General features: G+C 40.5%; 1 protein-coding gene across 4 annotated transcripts in view; it reads left to right on the forward strand.

Annotated features, from left to right (window-relative positions):
• MBD5 (methyl-CpG binding domain protein 5) overlaps nucleotides 1-13,894 on the forward strand; it is a 118,744-nt gene that overhangs the window by 38,258 nt on the left and 66,592 nt on the right. For all 4 annotated transcript variants that reach the window (XM_030278131.4, XM_072931749.1, XM_030278132.4 and 1 more), the window contains exon 2: nucleotides 5,975-6,072. The gene's annotated coding sequence lies outside the window, so the exon portion shown is untranslated. The remainder of the gene's footprint in view (nucleotides 1-5,974; nucleotides 6,073-13,894) is intronic.

The following is a 13,894-nucleotide window of genomic DNA, read 5'->3' on the forward strand; positions in this document are numbered from 1 at the left end:
TAGGTCCTGGAAGGGCTCTGAGCTCTCCTGGAGCTCCTTTAGGTCCTGGAAGGGCTCTGAGCTCTCCTGGAGCCCCTTTAGGTCCTGGAAAGGCTCTGAGCTCTTCTTGAGCCACTTTAGGTCCTGGAAGGGTTCTGAGCTGTCCCTGAAGCCCCTTTAGGTCCTGGAAGGGCTCTGAGCTCTCCTGGAGCCCCTTTAGGTCCTGGAAGGGTTCTGAGCTCTCCTGGAGCCCCTTTAGGTCCTGGAAGGGCTCTGAGCTGTCCCTGGAGCTCCTTTAGGTCCTGGAGGGGCTCTGAGCTCTCCCTGGAGCCCCTTTAGGTCCTGTAAGGGCTCTGAGCTCTCCTGGAGCCCCTTTAGGTCCTGGAAGGGCTCTGAGCTGTCCTTGGAGCTCCTTTAGGTCCTGGAAGGGCTCTGAGCTCTCCCTGGAGCCCCTTTAGGTCCTGGAAGGGCTCTGAGCTCTCCCTGGAGCCCCTTTAGGTCCTGGAAGGGCTCAGAGCTCTCCCTGGAGCTCCTTTAGGTCCTGGAAGGGCTCTGAGCTCTACTGGAGCCCCTTTAGGTCCTGGAAGGGCTCTGAGCTCTCCCTGGAGCTCCTTTAGGTCCTGGAAAGGTTCTAAGCTGTCCCTGGAGCTCCTTTAGGTCCTGGAAGGGCTCTGGAGCCTTCTCCTCTCTCTCCTTCATCCCCAACTCTCCCAGCCCATGGTCCCTTCTGTGCTCCTTACTCTGTTCAGTTTTGAAGAGATCAGCTGCTAAAAAACCCTTTAAAACATGGAGAAAACATTTTTTTTTTTACATATATATATATATATATATATATATATATATGTATGTATATATATATGTATATATGTATATATATGTATATATACATGAGAAAACACATTTTTTTATTCTATGTACTTATATAGATATAATACTTAAATATAATATGTGAGTTAGACTTAAATTTAAATATTAAATTTAGGTAGCACTGGGATTTTGCCTGTAGTAAAAAATAAAGTTTCTATTGTTTATGTTCATAGAGAAAACATTTATATTTTTTAAAATATACATTTTTAATATAATATAGTTTATATACATAGAGAAAACATTTTTTATTCTATATACTTATATAGTTATAATACTTATCTATAATATGTGAGTTAGACTTAAATATCCCATTTATATATTAAATGTTGGTAGTGCTGGGATTTTGCCAGTAATAAAATAAAAAAATAAAGTATCTGTTAAAATAATCAAACAAATTGAAAAAAAAATAAAGCATCTGTTTTCTATATACATGAGAAAACACATTTTCTATATACATGAGAAAACTCTTTTTTTATTCTATATACTTATATATATATATATATACTACTTAAATACAATATATGAGTTAGACTTAAATATCATATTTATATATTAAATTTATATATTAAATTCTGGTAGTGCTGGGATTTTGCCTGTAGTAAAAAAAATAAAGTATCTGTTGTCTATTTACATGGAGATAACATTTTGGTTTTAAATATACTTATGTACATATAATACTTACATAAAATATATGAGTTAGACTTAAATATTAAATTTATATATTAAATTTTGGTAATACTGGGATTTTGCCTGTAGTAAAAAATAAAGTATCTCTTGTTTATGTACATAGAGAAAACACATTTTTTATTCTATATGCTTATATAGAGAAAACACATTTTTTATTCTATATACTTACATACATATAACACTTACATATAATATGTCGGTTAGAATTAAATATTAAATTTAAATATTAAATTTTGGTAACACTGGGATTTTGCCTCTAGTAAAAAATAAAGTATCTCTTGTTTATATACATAGAGAAAACACATTTTTTATTCTATATCCTTATATACATATAACACTTACATATAATATGTGGGTTAGAATTAAATATGAAATATAGAGACAATTATCTGGTACAGAATACAGCACAGCATCCCCAAAACTGCCCTTCACCAGAATACCAGGAAATTTATAAAATTAGTGAGGCTCTCCTACTTTTCGTTAAAATATCTTCTTGTTTTCTGTTGGGAATTAGAAAATTCTGTCCTCTTGGTGCCAAAAAAATGGTAAATTTTATTGACACCAAATAAAAAAATAAAATAAAAGCAGAATGGAATTCTTCCTTTGGACAGTCTTGGAATAAACTCATCTGTCCTGTGATCCCATTAGGCCTTGGCTCATCTCTGACAAAACAACCTGACCCCCTTTATTTTTTTTTTTTTAATTTATTTATTTTTCTTATTGAAAAGAAAGTCTGAGGCAGCCTTTTCAGCATTATTGTGCAATAAAAAAAGGAAAATCTTTATGTTTTCCTGCTCAATCTTCTCCAGAGTGACCTTTGGAGCTGAGCTGAATTCTGAGCTCCGAGGAGAATCCAGCCCTGCTCATTCCTGCTCCTGTCCTGCTCTGCACCCCATGTGTGAAAATACAAAATTCCTTCAGTAGTTTTCCAATCTGCTGCTCCTTTGCCACTACAAAGAAAAGAAAAAGAAAAAAAAAAGAAAAAAAGAAATATTTTCTTAACTCTGTGTTCAGATATTGTGTCATGCATCGAAAATTTCTGCTGTTTCCTGCGTGCATTTATCTTGCTGTGGAATAATTTTCATGTGACTGGAAGGAGTTTTTCTCACAAACAAGAAAAACACCTCCCAGAGGCAACGGCTGATGGAAATTGCTGAGGTTTTGGAGTGTTTCTGTGGTGGTGCATCCCAAATATTCCCTTATCTCACAGAAAATGATGGGAGATTTTGTACCTCTCTGAGCTGATGGGTTTCTTTTCATTCCTAAACATCTCTAGGAAGCTCAGGCATGTTTGTCACCCATGAAATTGAAGAATTATTGTGGAATTCTGGAATGGGTTGGGTTGGGAAGGACCTCAAAGCCCATCCAGTGTCACCCCTGCCATGCCAGGGACACCTCCCACTGTCCCAGGCTGCTCCAACCTGGCCTTGGGCACTGCCAGGGATCCAGGGGCAGCCACAGCTGCTCTGGAAAATGCATTCCAGGGCCTCACCTCCCTCCCAACCAGGAATTTCTAAGTCAATTTTGATTTAGTAATGAATTTTTGAACGTTTAAATAATTCTTGTCACGTATTCAGACAGTTAGCTTCTTCAGTTGTTGCATGGGAATAAGTGAACAAAAATTTATAGGAAATTCCGTATCTCAGAAGATACTAAATGTTGAGTTGTATCTAAAGAAATGTTTTGTCCCCAGTCCAGGAAGAAATTAAAAAAAAAAAAAAAAAACAGAGAGAAATCAAAACAGATTCTTCCATTTGAGCAGAGACATATGTTTGGTGGGTTGGCACCAGACTAGGATGCAGAATCCTGTAGAACCAACTCTTCATACTCTGGGATATTTAGAGGTACAACATTCAAAATAAAGTGCTGGAGAACAGAAGAAAAAGAGAAAAATGTAAAAAAGAAGAATGGGGAGCACCTGAAGAGCAGCACAAAGGAATTCCAGGCACTGCTGGACTGTGGTGACCAGGAAAAGTGTTCAGGATCCACAGGGATGGGGCTTGGAGCAATCTGGGATAATGGAAGGTGTCCCTGCCATGGCAGGGATGGGATTTAAGGTCCCTTCCAACCCAACCCATCCTGGGATTCTCTGTCTCATTTGTGTATCAAATGTCTTAGAGGAATCTACACCATAAATCACAGAAAACATTTCATTTCATCCAAAAATTCACATTAATTGGAGGTGAGGTCATAGTGACTCCTCCTGGTCTTAGGGTGATGGTCATAAAATCATATTTAGAAAAAATGAAGCTCTCGGGTGTCATTCAGCAAAATTAACAGGTCCCAAGAAATTCAGCAGATTCCCTTGAAAGATGTGGTTAAAACACAGAAGAAATTTCTTCCCAGTGCTGTGGTGCTCCAAGCCCTTGGAGAAGGCTTAGAGGTTTTGAGAACAAAATTAATGATAGCCTTACAATTATTGCAGTTGTTCTGTTTGAGAGTGATGATTAAATCTGATCAGAAATAACATCTGCAGTGGGAGCAGAGTTTAAATATCTGGATTGTGGCTGTGCAGTTCACAAAGAAAACAGAAAATATCATCTATTAACACAAAAGGCAACGTGAGAATGATTTACTTGTCAGGCAAAAAAGAAATAAAATACAGATCTTTTCATGGAGATTAAGAACTGAATGGGAAGTTTGAAGTATGGTTGATAGAAAACCTCAGCACCAAATTATGTGAACGAAGTCACTTTAAGGGGAGACTCAGAACCACTTTGGAGACTCCAGACAAAATCTGTTTAAAGTGGCACAATGAAATATTTCATCATTATCTCAGAGCTGCTCCATATTAGGTGTTCTCCCTTTAAAATGTCATTTTTCACTCCAATTCTTAATCCATTTCCCAGCTTTTTGCAGGTGGGATTTCCTCTTTGGAGCCACTGATCCAAACTTGTGTGCTGAACTCATTAAAGAAATCAGTTGTTGGATCCTCCTGGGCTTCTGCACCAGTTTATTCCTTGGACTTTGTTGGGTTGGGTTTAGGGTTTGGATTAGGATTGGGTTAGAGGCCAAAGAAAGGAAACAGAGCTGCCAAAAAGTGCTGCTTGAATCTGGTGATCTCAGAGGCTTTTCCCAACCTTAACTACTCCTGATTCTAAGGGATTGCAGGTTTTGGCTGCACAAGGTTTGGCTTTAAAGTTGATTTTTAAAGGGTTTATTGTTTTTGGGGTTTGAAAAGCCCAACAAGGTCATGGAGTCCAAGCTGTGGCCATCCCCACCTTGTCACCAGAACCCTGAGTGCCACCTCAAGGTGTTCTTGGACCTCAGTGCACCAAGCTTTGTTCAGTGATGCTGAGCTCACCACCAGATCTTCTTCACCTCCTGTTTCGCAGAAACTTCTGTGACTTCCAGGTCTTCCTTGTGCCTTCAAGCATGAAAAAAGCATTTTTCCATTCCTCTCCTGCCCCTCAACCCCACCTTGAACCATATCTGGACATTCCTCACCAATTTGTGAGTCGCTTCCAGGACCTGCCCAGCAGCTTTTTGGGAATTCCCTGGTTCATGTGGTGCCTGGAATGTTTTCCCAGGCTGACCCATAAGTTCTGACCCATAAACCCATAAATGGATGGGTCAGAAATTTATGGGGAGCTGAAATTCTGGAGGTGCAGGGACAGCCAATTCCCTTTTCTCACATGAGAAATAGAGGGAACAGCATCGTGGGGATCACTCTCTTCTGGGAGTTATTTCCTCTACAAGGATTTGGCATTTTTGGAAGCTCTGGAAAGAGCAGAGTGCCCATGGAGGGATTCCATAACTTGCTGGTTTGTGGGAGAAGTTGGTTTGAAAGGTGTTTTTTCTCAGGAGGGTTTTCCTTTGCTTAGACTTGGGTTCCTCCATGCTCTTAGAAAGTCTAAACCAAGTGGAATTGACTGAGTGAAAAACAAAAATTGCTTATGAGACAAAAACTTGTAGGCCTGATGAGTTTTCTAGTGATTGAATTTTTTATATTTATCTTTCCATAGCTACAGTGCTGAGATATGAAAGCAGCACTAACCAATTATGCTCTGGGGTTATATTGTTGAATAATTTTATTTTTTAAACTCATAACTGGCATTTATAGTGACCTTGTCTTAAAGTTACCTTTGATTTCAGCCGAGGGAGGTGGTTTAACTTTTCATAATCTATTAGTATTTACAATATGTCACATTTCCATACTAATTTGTAATTTTATTTAATTGAAATTTTAACTCATGGGACCCTTGCTGTTGTTATTTTGGTATAACAGTGAATTCCCCAAGTTAGATATATTTTTAAATATACTAATGCAGAGTAATTATCATATTCCTCAAGCAGATCAATCCCTTCCCATGTAGTGACTGTTTATTTTTAACAGCAGCTCCTAAATTCACATGTTGCATGAAATTGTGCCTTTTGAATAAATAAATGAAGCAGTGTTTAGCTCTCCTGGCTGATTTCCTGCTCTGGTGTTGTTCTGCAGATCCTTGCTGACGATGGTGGTCGCTGGAGGCAGCACTGTTGAAGATTATATCATTTACAGACAAGATCTCTGAAATCTGTTTCCTTCAGACAGCAAAGGTAACTCAAATAATCCACATTATGCATTTGTCTCAAGGTAATAAATTCGTTTTTGACCTCCAAAATTGAACAGCAGCTGAAATTTTAGAGTCTGACCAAGTTTGAAACCCTTTTTTGCTAATAATTTTTATTTATTGTGAAGTGAAAAATGATAAAATCCATGGAAAGAGCTCAATTTCTTCTCCTTTTGGTTACAGGAATATCTATCCTTGCTTAGCTTCTTTTTTTCTTTTTTTTCCTGCACTTAATGTTTTTCTTTATTCTTCTTTTCTCATTAATGTTCTGACCTGCAGATCAGTTACAATATTTTTGTGGTACTGATGAGAAGCAGCACTGCCTTAAAATCTAAAGAATAATTGAGGATGGGGCTTATGCTCAAAAAGACAAAATTTAGGTGAAAAAAGAGTAAAACAGTGATAAATCTCTTGAAAATTTCTATAGAATTTTAGAATTATGACTTCTTAAAATTAAATATTGGAAGCACAAATCTGATGTGTCCTGTGCCACTTATTTTCTCTGCTTGTATTATTTATTATCAATAAATGATCCAAATAAATGTGAGGATATTCAGGAGAGTTTTGTTTATGGATCATTTTTTCCTATTTTGAAACTAACTCCCTATAAACACCGTAGGTAATATGGGACTTTTTTTTTTTTTTATTATGGAAATAGAGCTAATTTTCCCACTCATTATCTGCTGTTAATTTAATGTGTGGCAATATCTGAAATTTAGTGCTGATTATGGCAGTAGATTTTTGGTTAGCAGTACAGCTCATCTATGAGCAAACCAATTAAGACATCATTTCAGAATATAATTGAGCTCCTAATGGGGCACTTGAATTCACTGGGAATTTACATATTTGCTTTTCTTTGCTTTAGCAGAGAGGTCCAAAATGAGGCTACAGCTTCAGTTTTGAACTTCTGGAGGCACCAGCCCTCGAGCTGGGGCTTTTCAAAGTGATGCTCTGGAGTAAGGGCAGGGATAAATTCATGGAGAAGCTCCTTAATTCTGAAATCTGAACTTTGAATGTCTCTTAGGAGGTGGGAATTTGAGGAGCACAACCTCCACTGTTCTTAGGGTGCTGAGGCCCAGGTGATGCTCTGGTGCAGCACAGTTAAAACTGATTTAAATACAAACTTTGCTCAGTGTTTGTAATTCATTTTCTTCTTTTACTCAAATCAGGATCTGCTGGGAAAGGGCTCATTTTGCAAAGCTTTATCTTTCTATACATACATAATATATACACATATATAATCTCTGTTTTCAAGCCAGTATCAATAGAGAATTCTTGAAAGTGCTTTGTTAGCCCACACAAATTAAGTGTCTCATTTATGGAGTATTTGAAAATGAAGGAAAGAAATGAAGGCAGTTCTCTTCCATTTTCATTTTCCCTTCCAAAGTTTGGGGACTTTTTTGACCCTCAGAAGGAAGATTTTTCCATTTAAAAGACAATCAGAGCTGAGAGAGGTTGTTTATGCCTTATTGAGGGGTTGCTTTGTGTTGTTGTCACTCTTCCCTTCCAGGGCAGACCTTTGTATGTTTTCATTTGTTCTAAAATGGGAGTCTACACCATTTGGAAAACCAAATGTTTTGGGGGAATAATTATCAAAGTCTGTGTTTGAGTTCTGAAAAACCTTTTTCTTCTATGTGAAAAACTAGGGCAGGGAAAGTTGTTTTCTCTGTAAGGTTCATGTTGTACTGGTTATTTCCTGAAAGTTTTAATATGTACATGTGGATAAACCTCAGGATGCTCCAGTGAACTCCAAGAAAACATTTAGTTTCTCATTCTCAGCATCTTAACTTGTATTTTGTACTTTTTTTTTTTTTTTCCCCACTAAAGTGCTCACAGCTGTGCAGGTATTGCAGCCACTGCTGCTGTTCCATTTGATCTATTTCTAAAAGCAGGGGCTCTCTGGATGGAATCCACATTCCTGTGCAGTCCAATGCTCCCAAACCTTCCTGACCCTGCCTCACCCACTCAGACCTCGTGCATTATCTTTAATTATATGATAACACTGCAATTTTCCTCCATAGAAACCCTTCCATTAAATAAATGGAATTTAACCAGCAATCCACTGCCTTTAATTGTTCAATCCTTCCTTCCTCAGACATGTTCAGGCTTTTCCATACAGATGGAATTCACAATTTGTGCTTTCTTTTTAATGACAGGTTTTGGAGAATCCCACACTGGTTTGGGTTGGAAGGGACATTAAAATTCATCCAGTATGGCAGGGACACCTTCCACTGTCCCAGGCTGCTCCAAGCCCTGTCCAGCCTGGCCTTGGAATCTGCCAGGGATCCAGGAACAGCCTCAGCTGCTCTGGGAATTCCAGCTCAACCAGGAATTCCCAATTCCCAATATCCCACCCATCCCTGCCCTCTGGCAGTGGGAGCTATTCCCTGGCTCCTGTCCCTCCATCCCTTGTCCCCAGCCCCTCTCCAGCTCTCCTGGAGCCCTTCAGGCCCTGCCAGGGGCTCTGAGCTCCTGCCTGGATCCTTCCCTTCTCCAGGGGAACATTCCTGGGGCTCTGAGCTCTGCCTGGATCCTTCCCTTCTCCAGGGGAACATTCCCGGGGCTCTGAGCTCTGCCTGGATCCTTCCCTTCTCCAGGGGAACATTCCCGGGGCTCTGAGCTCTGCCTGGATCCTTCCCTTCTCCAGGGGAACATTCCCGGGGCTCTGAGCTCTGCCTGGATCCTTCCCTTCTCCAGGGGAACATTCCCGGGGCTCTGAGCTCTGCCTGGATCCTTCCCTTCTCCAGGGGAACATTCCCGGGGCTCTGAGGATTCCCTGGATCCTTCCCTTCTCCAGGGGAGCATTCCCAGCTCTCCCAGCCTGGCTCCAGAGGGGCTCCAGCCCTGCAGCAGCTCTGTGGCTCCTCTGGACTCTCCAGCAGCTCCAAGTTTTCCTTGTTTTGGGGGCAAACCCAGCATTAATAACAGGGAAACCTGGGACTGCACACCTGGGAGGATGAGTAGGGTTTGCATCTGCTCATCTTTTCCAACATGGCAAATTCCAGATGGAATTGGAAGAAATTTGGTGCTGTGCCCTAAGTGATCCAGAGCTCCAAGCCAGAGTTCATCAGGAGCACAGATCCCAGTGGATTTTCCATGGCAGCAGGAATCTGTTTGGGGTGTTTGTTGTCTCTGAGGCATTGCTGAGCAGGCTGCAGGGTTCCATTCCCTGGCCTTCCTCCCACCCCTGTCCTTCCCAAGCTCTGGCTTTGGCTTATCCTAAGCCAGGTTTGCCTCCCAGCACTTTTCTCCTGAGCCTATTTCTCCTGAATTGTCATTAAAAGCAAGGAGCCCACTTCCCTTCTCTGAAGCCCTGATGTTTTGCTGAGAACAATCAATTTTCTGTCTCTCTCTGTCTTTTTTCCATATGAAAGGCTTGGAGTTTTGTGAAATCCCAAGGTGCTCTCTCTAAAGCAAGGTATAAACGAATTCTACTTTCTTAAATTTAATAAAAGGAAACCTACTTCATTTGAATTTTTTTTTTCCTACAGAAATTATTTTAAGGATTTGGGTTAAAAAAAAAAAAAAGACATTTTCCTAATGTTGCTCTTTAATATCACAACTTTCAGGAGCATTCTAGTGCCAAATTTTCAAAGTACATTTGAAATCTAATAGATTTGATAAGTTGTTCTCTGCCTGAGCAGAAATTTTTGTACCACTTCTGCCAAGTTTTTGCAAGAAGTTTGATTTCCATGATCCCCTTTTCTCTTCCAGCTGCTCCTTCTGAAACTGAATTATGGGCTGGAGTTTTGACTTTTTCCTTACACAGATATTGTAAATAAAACCAACTACAAAGGCTTTTAGTTTTGAAAAATTGAAGCAGCAGGCACCCTGAACAAAAGGAAATGTTCCCAACACTTCTTTTATTGTAACCAAATTAATCAAGCTCAGAGATTTAGTTGTAATTTCAAAGTTAAATGTTTAAGTAATGCAAAACTCTTTAATCCTGCAGTGCCTCTCTTTAGAATTCATAGCAAAATGGCAAAATTGTTACAGTTAATTTTTTTAATAGTTCATTTTTCTTAGCAAAGCTAAAGATTGGCTTCCTACAACCCCAGGAACCTGGATACCTCCAGAAAGTTTTGAGGTTCTTGGGATATCTCCAGAAAATGTTGAGGGTTTGGATTATTTTAGTCTGTGGTATTGGACATTACATATCTCCATCCTTAGGTTTTCCTGAAATATCACAAGAAATTTCTGTGAAGTGGAAGCCACATCTTTTTGCTGAAAGGGCTGCTGGTTTAAAATAATAGGTAGAAGCTCCTGTCATTATTTATTAATTATAAATTATATTTAAAAGAAGAATGTGTAGTGTAGTACTTGAGATAAACCAAATTATTCTTTTCTGTTGAACCACCAAACCAAACTCAGATCGCTGATTTTTGTTTTAATAATTCCTTCGGAAAAAAAAAGAAGGAAGCTCAAGGGCAGCAAATTTAAAATGTAGCTGTTAATGAAAACCTAAAAAATTTTATTTTTTTTACATGAAGATGGCCTGAAAGGTTGTGAAGGGATTATTTTTTTTCATTTTGAGCTTCAGTGTTGCTTTTTTTCCCCTTCCTATCAACTCACATCCTTGGAGGGCCACAATATGGTGGAAAATGTATTGAAATGCTTTAGGAAGAAATCATCACTTGTGAGATTCTCAATTAGCCTTTTCCTAGAAGGATCCTAGTCCAGGGAAATGCTTGAAAATTAAAACCAGGGATGCTTTTAAAATCAAACACACCACATTTCTGAAGAAAAGAGCCTCTCTTCCTCTCCAAACCTGTGGTGACCCTCCAGAGCTGCACACAAAAAGGGTTATTTTTATTTTTCACCACATTTCTGAAAAATATTCCTGAGAGGAGAAGATTCTCACCAAGGTGGGGCAGCAATTGCCACAGCTGGCTTTGGCTCAGCCTCCAAACTAAGTTGGGATCACTTCAAAGGATTCATCACATTTCTTGGAGGTTTCATCTCAGAATCAGGGAATCATTTGGGTTGGAAAAGACCTTTTTCTGTTTAAAAACTCAACAAAAGTTAAAATATCTCCTTTTTTTGATCAGTCAGATCCAGGAACTAAAGCTGTTCAGGACACAAATCCCAGTGTGAATTTTCCATGGCAGCAGGAATCTATTTGAGGTGCTTGTTGTTTAGATGTTAGAAAACAAAATGCTCTTGTTCCTGTACCACAGAAATGGGAGTGTTCACTGGTGAATCGTGGTGTGATTTGATAATAAATAGTTCATCAGGAGTGAATTCTTGGTTCATTCCTGTCCCAGCAAGGGAACAGCAAAACCTGGCCACAGGTGCCTCTTCAGTAAAAGGCAAGAGAGGAAGATCCATAAATATTATAGGTATTATAATGTATATTTGACCTCCCGAAGATAATTCCAACACCATTTTTTTTAGGAAGTTTTATACCTTTGACAGTGCAGACGTTTGGTCCAGGCTTATATATATATATATATATGTATAATTTTTTTTTCCTTAAGTTTTCTTTTTATCTGCAGCAGAATTTCAGCGTTTGAGTGGCAGCAAGTGACATTTGCAGAGGACAGATCCTGCAGGCAAATGAGCAGGTGACAGGAGGCACAATGGCACTCAGGAATAGTCTGACACATGGGTGTTCCGACTGGAGGATCCTCTTTGTGTTCAATGAAGTTCTCATGGAGCAGCTTTCAGCTGATATTGTATTCTCAGAGTATAGAATTCAATGTATCCCCATCACACCCAGCCTTCAGCTGGGGTTCTTTACACCATTCTGCCTCATAATAGCACTTAAAGTGCAGAAAGCTGAGTAAACTGCCTCTGAGTGTTGTAGCAGAATGATATCCACATGCTTTCAGCAAGTTAATATTTATTATTCAGTTGATTGTGATCCTTGGAAAACACTTCTTGGGAACTGATGATGGGAGAGAAGGAGCTTTGTTCCTGTAAAGGGCACTTCAAAACTCACTGGAAACTAAAAATTTTTTATCTTCCGGTGAAGCAAGTTAGCAAATCCCTGCTTCAGGTGATTAAAAACAACTATTCAGGCTGCTTCAAACCAATAAAGCCACATTATCAATATTTGGCTGGTTTTTCCATGTCAGGGGTGTTATTAAGGCTGTGGGTAGCCCTGTTCTGCAGCCCTGCAATCCTGTAAAATCCAGCTCTTTTACAATGTCTCCTCTTGGAAAGGATTGGGAGGGTTTAAAGGTGAGCCAGGAACCTCCCTGAGCACAAGGGTATAAAATCTGGGGGTTCCCATCAAATGTTTTTCCATAATTCAGTTTTTTTTTTTCTTTCTTAATACTTAAAACACTTTTTTCTAATGCCTTTTCAGTGGAAATTATGATTCTGAACTAGTCCATACATAAAACTGATTTTTCTGATTCGTCTTAAACTGCATTTCCTTGATAATCTAAAATCTAAAATACATTTCAAGCTTTTAAAAATAGACCACAGAAGGGGACAAGTCCCTTCTTTGACACAGATGTTTCTGCAGGAGGGCCAAAGCCCTCAGATTATCATGATGGTCCCATCTAAACATATTTAAAATACAAAATTACACATTCTCCATGAATAGTTTTGATTTGGGCTGCAGGAATGTGGAGCTAAAATTCCACTTAAAGATGGTTTATAATTAGGAAGGACCAGCCTGGCTGCAGCTGCAGGGACAGGGATAAGGACAGGCTGATGAGGCTGGAGCAGGAGATGGGAATGACACACCTGAGCCCTGGAAAAACAGATTCTGGGAGCTGATGCCTTAAGGCTGGACAGAGCCACAGAATAAAGCAGGGATTTATTAAAGGATTTATTAAATTTATCTCCTCCATGGATCCACCTTGGGCAGCACCAGAGCCCAGCCAGGGCTGCACCCAAATGAACTAAAATGGTCCCAAAAAATGGATGATTGGTCACAAAATGATCAGTTCTGCTCCATTGGCACCTTGGAGTTCATTGTCCCATTCCAGCTTTAGCCCAGGCAGTCCCACCCTGCTTGTTTTTCTCTCTCCAGCCCACGGTGTTTGTGCTCCTGGGCTGAGATTTGGATCATTTGGGTGCCCAGCTGGAGCAGGAATTGTTTTGTCTCCCTGCTCACCAACACTTCATGTGAAGCTCAGAGCTGCACACTAAAGCAGCACAGAGCCTAAAAATATCAAAGCTAAACCAGAGGCATCAATATTCAAGTGCTTTTGTGAAGAGGGGAGTGTGGTTCATCCATGAGAAAGTCCTTCAAATCAGGAATACTTGTTGGGAAACCTGTCCTGGAGTGAAGAGGGAGTGAGGCCCTCAGTGGGCATGGCTTGTGTGGTTGTGTCTGGCATCTCTGGATCTGATTTCTCACCCCAGACAGGTCCTTTTGCTCTTCTAGGCATCCAAGGGAGAGTAAGGAGGGGCTCTGGGGTGATTTTCCAGTTCCTAAAAGGGCTTCAGAAGAGCTGGAGAGCAACTGAGGACAAGGGATGGAGGGACAGGAGCCAGGGAATGGCTCCCACTGCCAGAGGGCAGGGATGGGTGGGAGATTGGGAAGGAATTCCTGGCTGTGAAGATGGTCAAGCCCTGGCACAGGGTGCCCAGAGCAGCTGTGGCAGCCCCTGGATCCCTGGCAGTGCCCAAGGCCAGGCTGGGCAGGGCTTGGAGCAGCCTGGGACAGTGGGAGGTGTCCCTGCCATGGCAGGGGTGGCACTGGATAAGCTTCCAAGCCATCCCCTGTGGGACTGTGTGCCCAGTGCCTGTTCCCAGCCTTCCTGCAGCTCCCAGGCTATCACCTTTCACAGACCCTGCTCACAGCTCCCTGATCTTGTTTCAGAGCCTGGGACTGACAGTGAGCTCAGCAC

The sequence above is a fragment of the Taeniopygia guttata genome, chromosome 7 (assembly GCF_048771995.1).
Source record: "Taeniopygia guttata chromosome 7, bTaeGut7.mat, whole genome shotgun sequence".
NCBI classification, from domain to species: Eukaryota; Metazoa; Chordata; class Aves; order Passeriformes; family Estrildidae; genus Taeniopygia; species Taeniopygia guttata.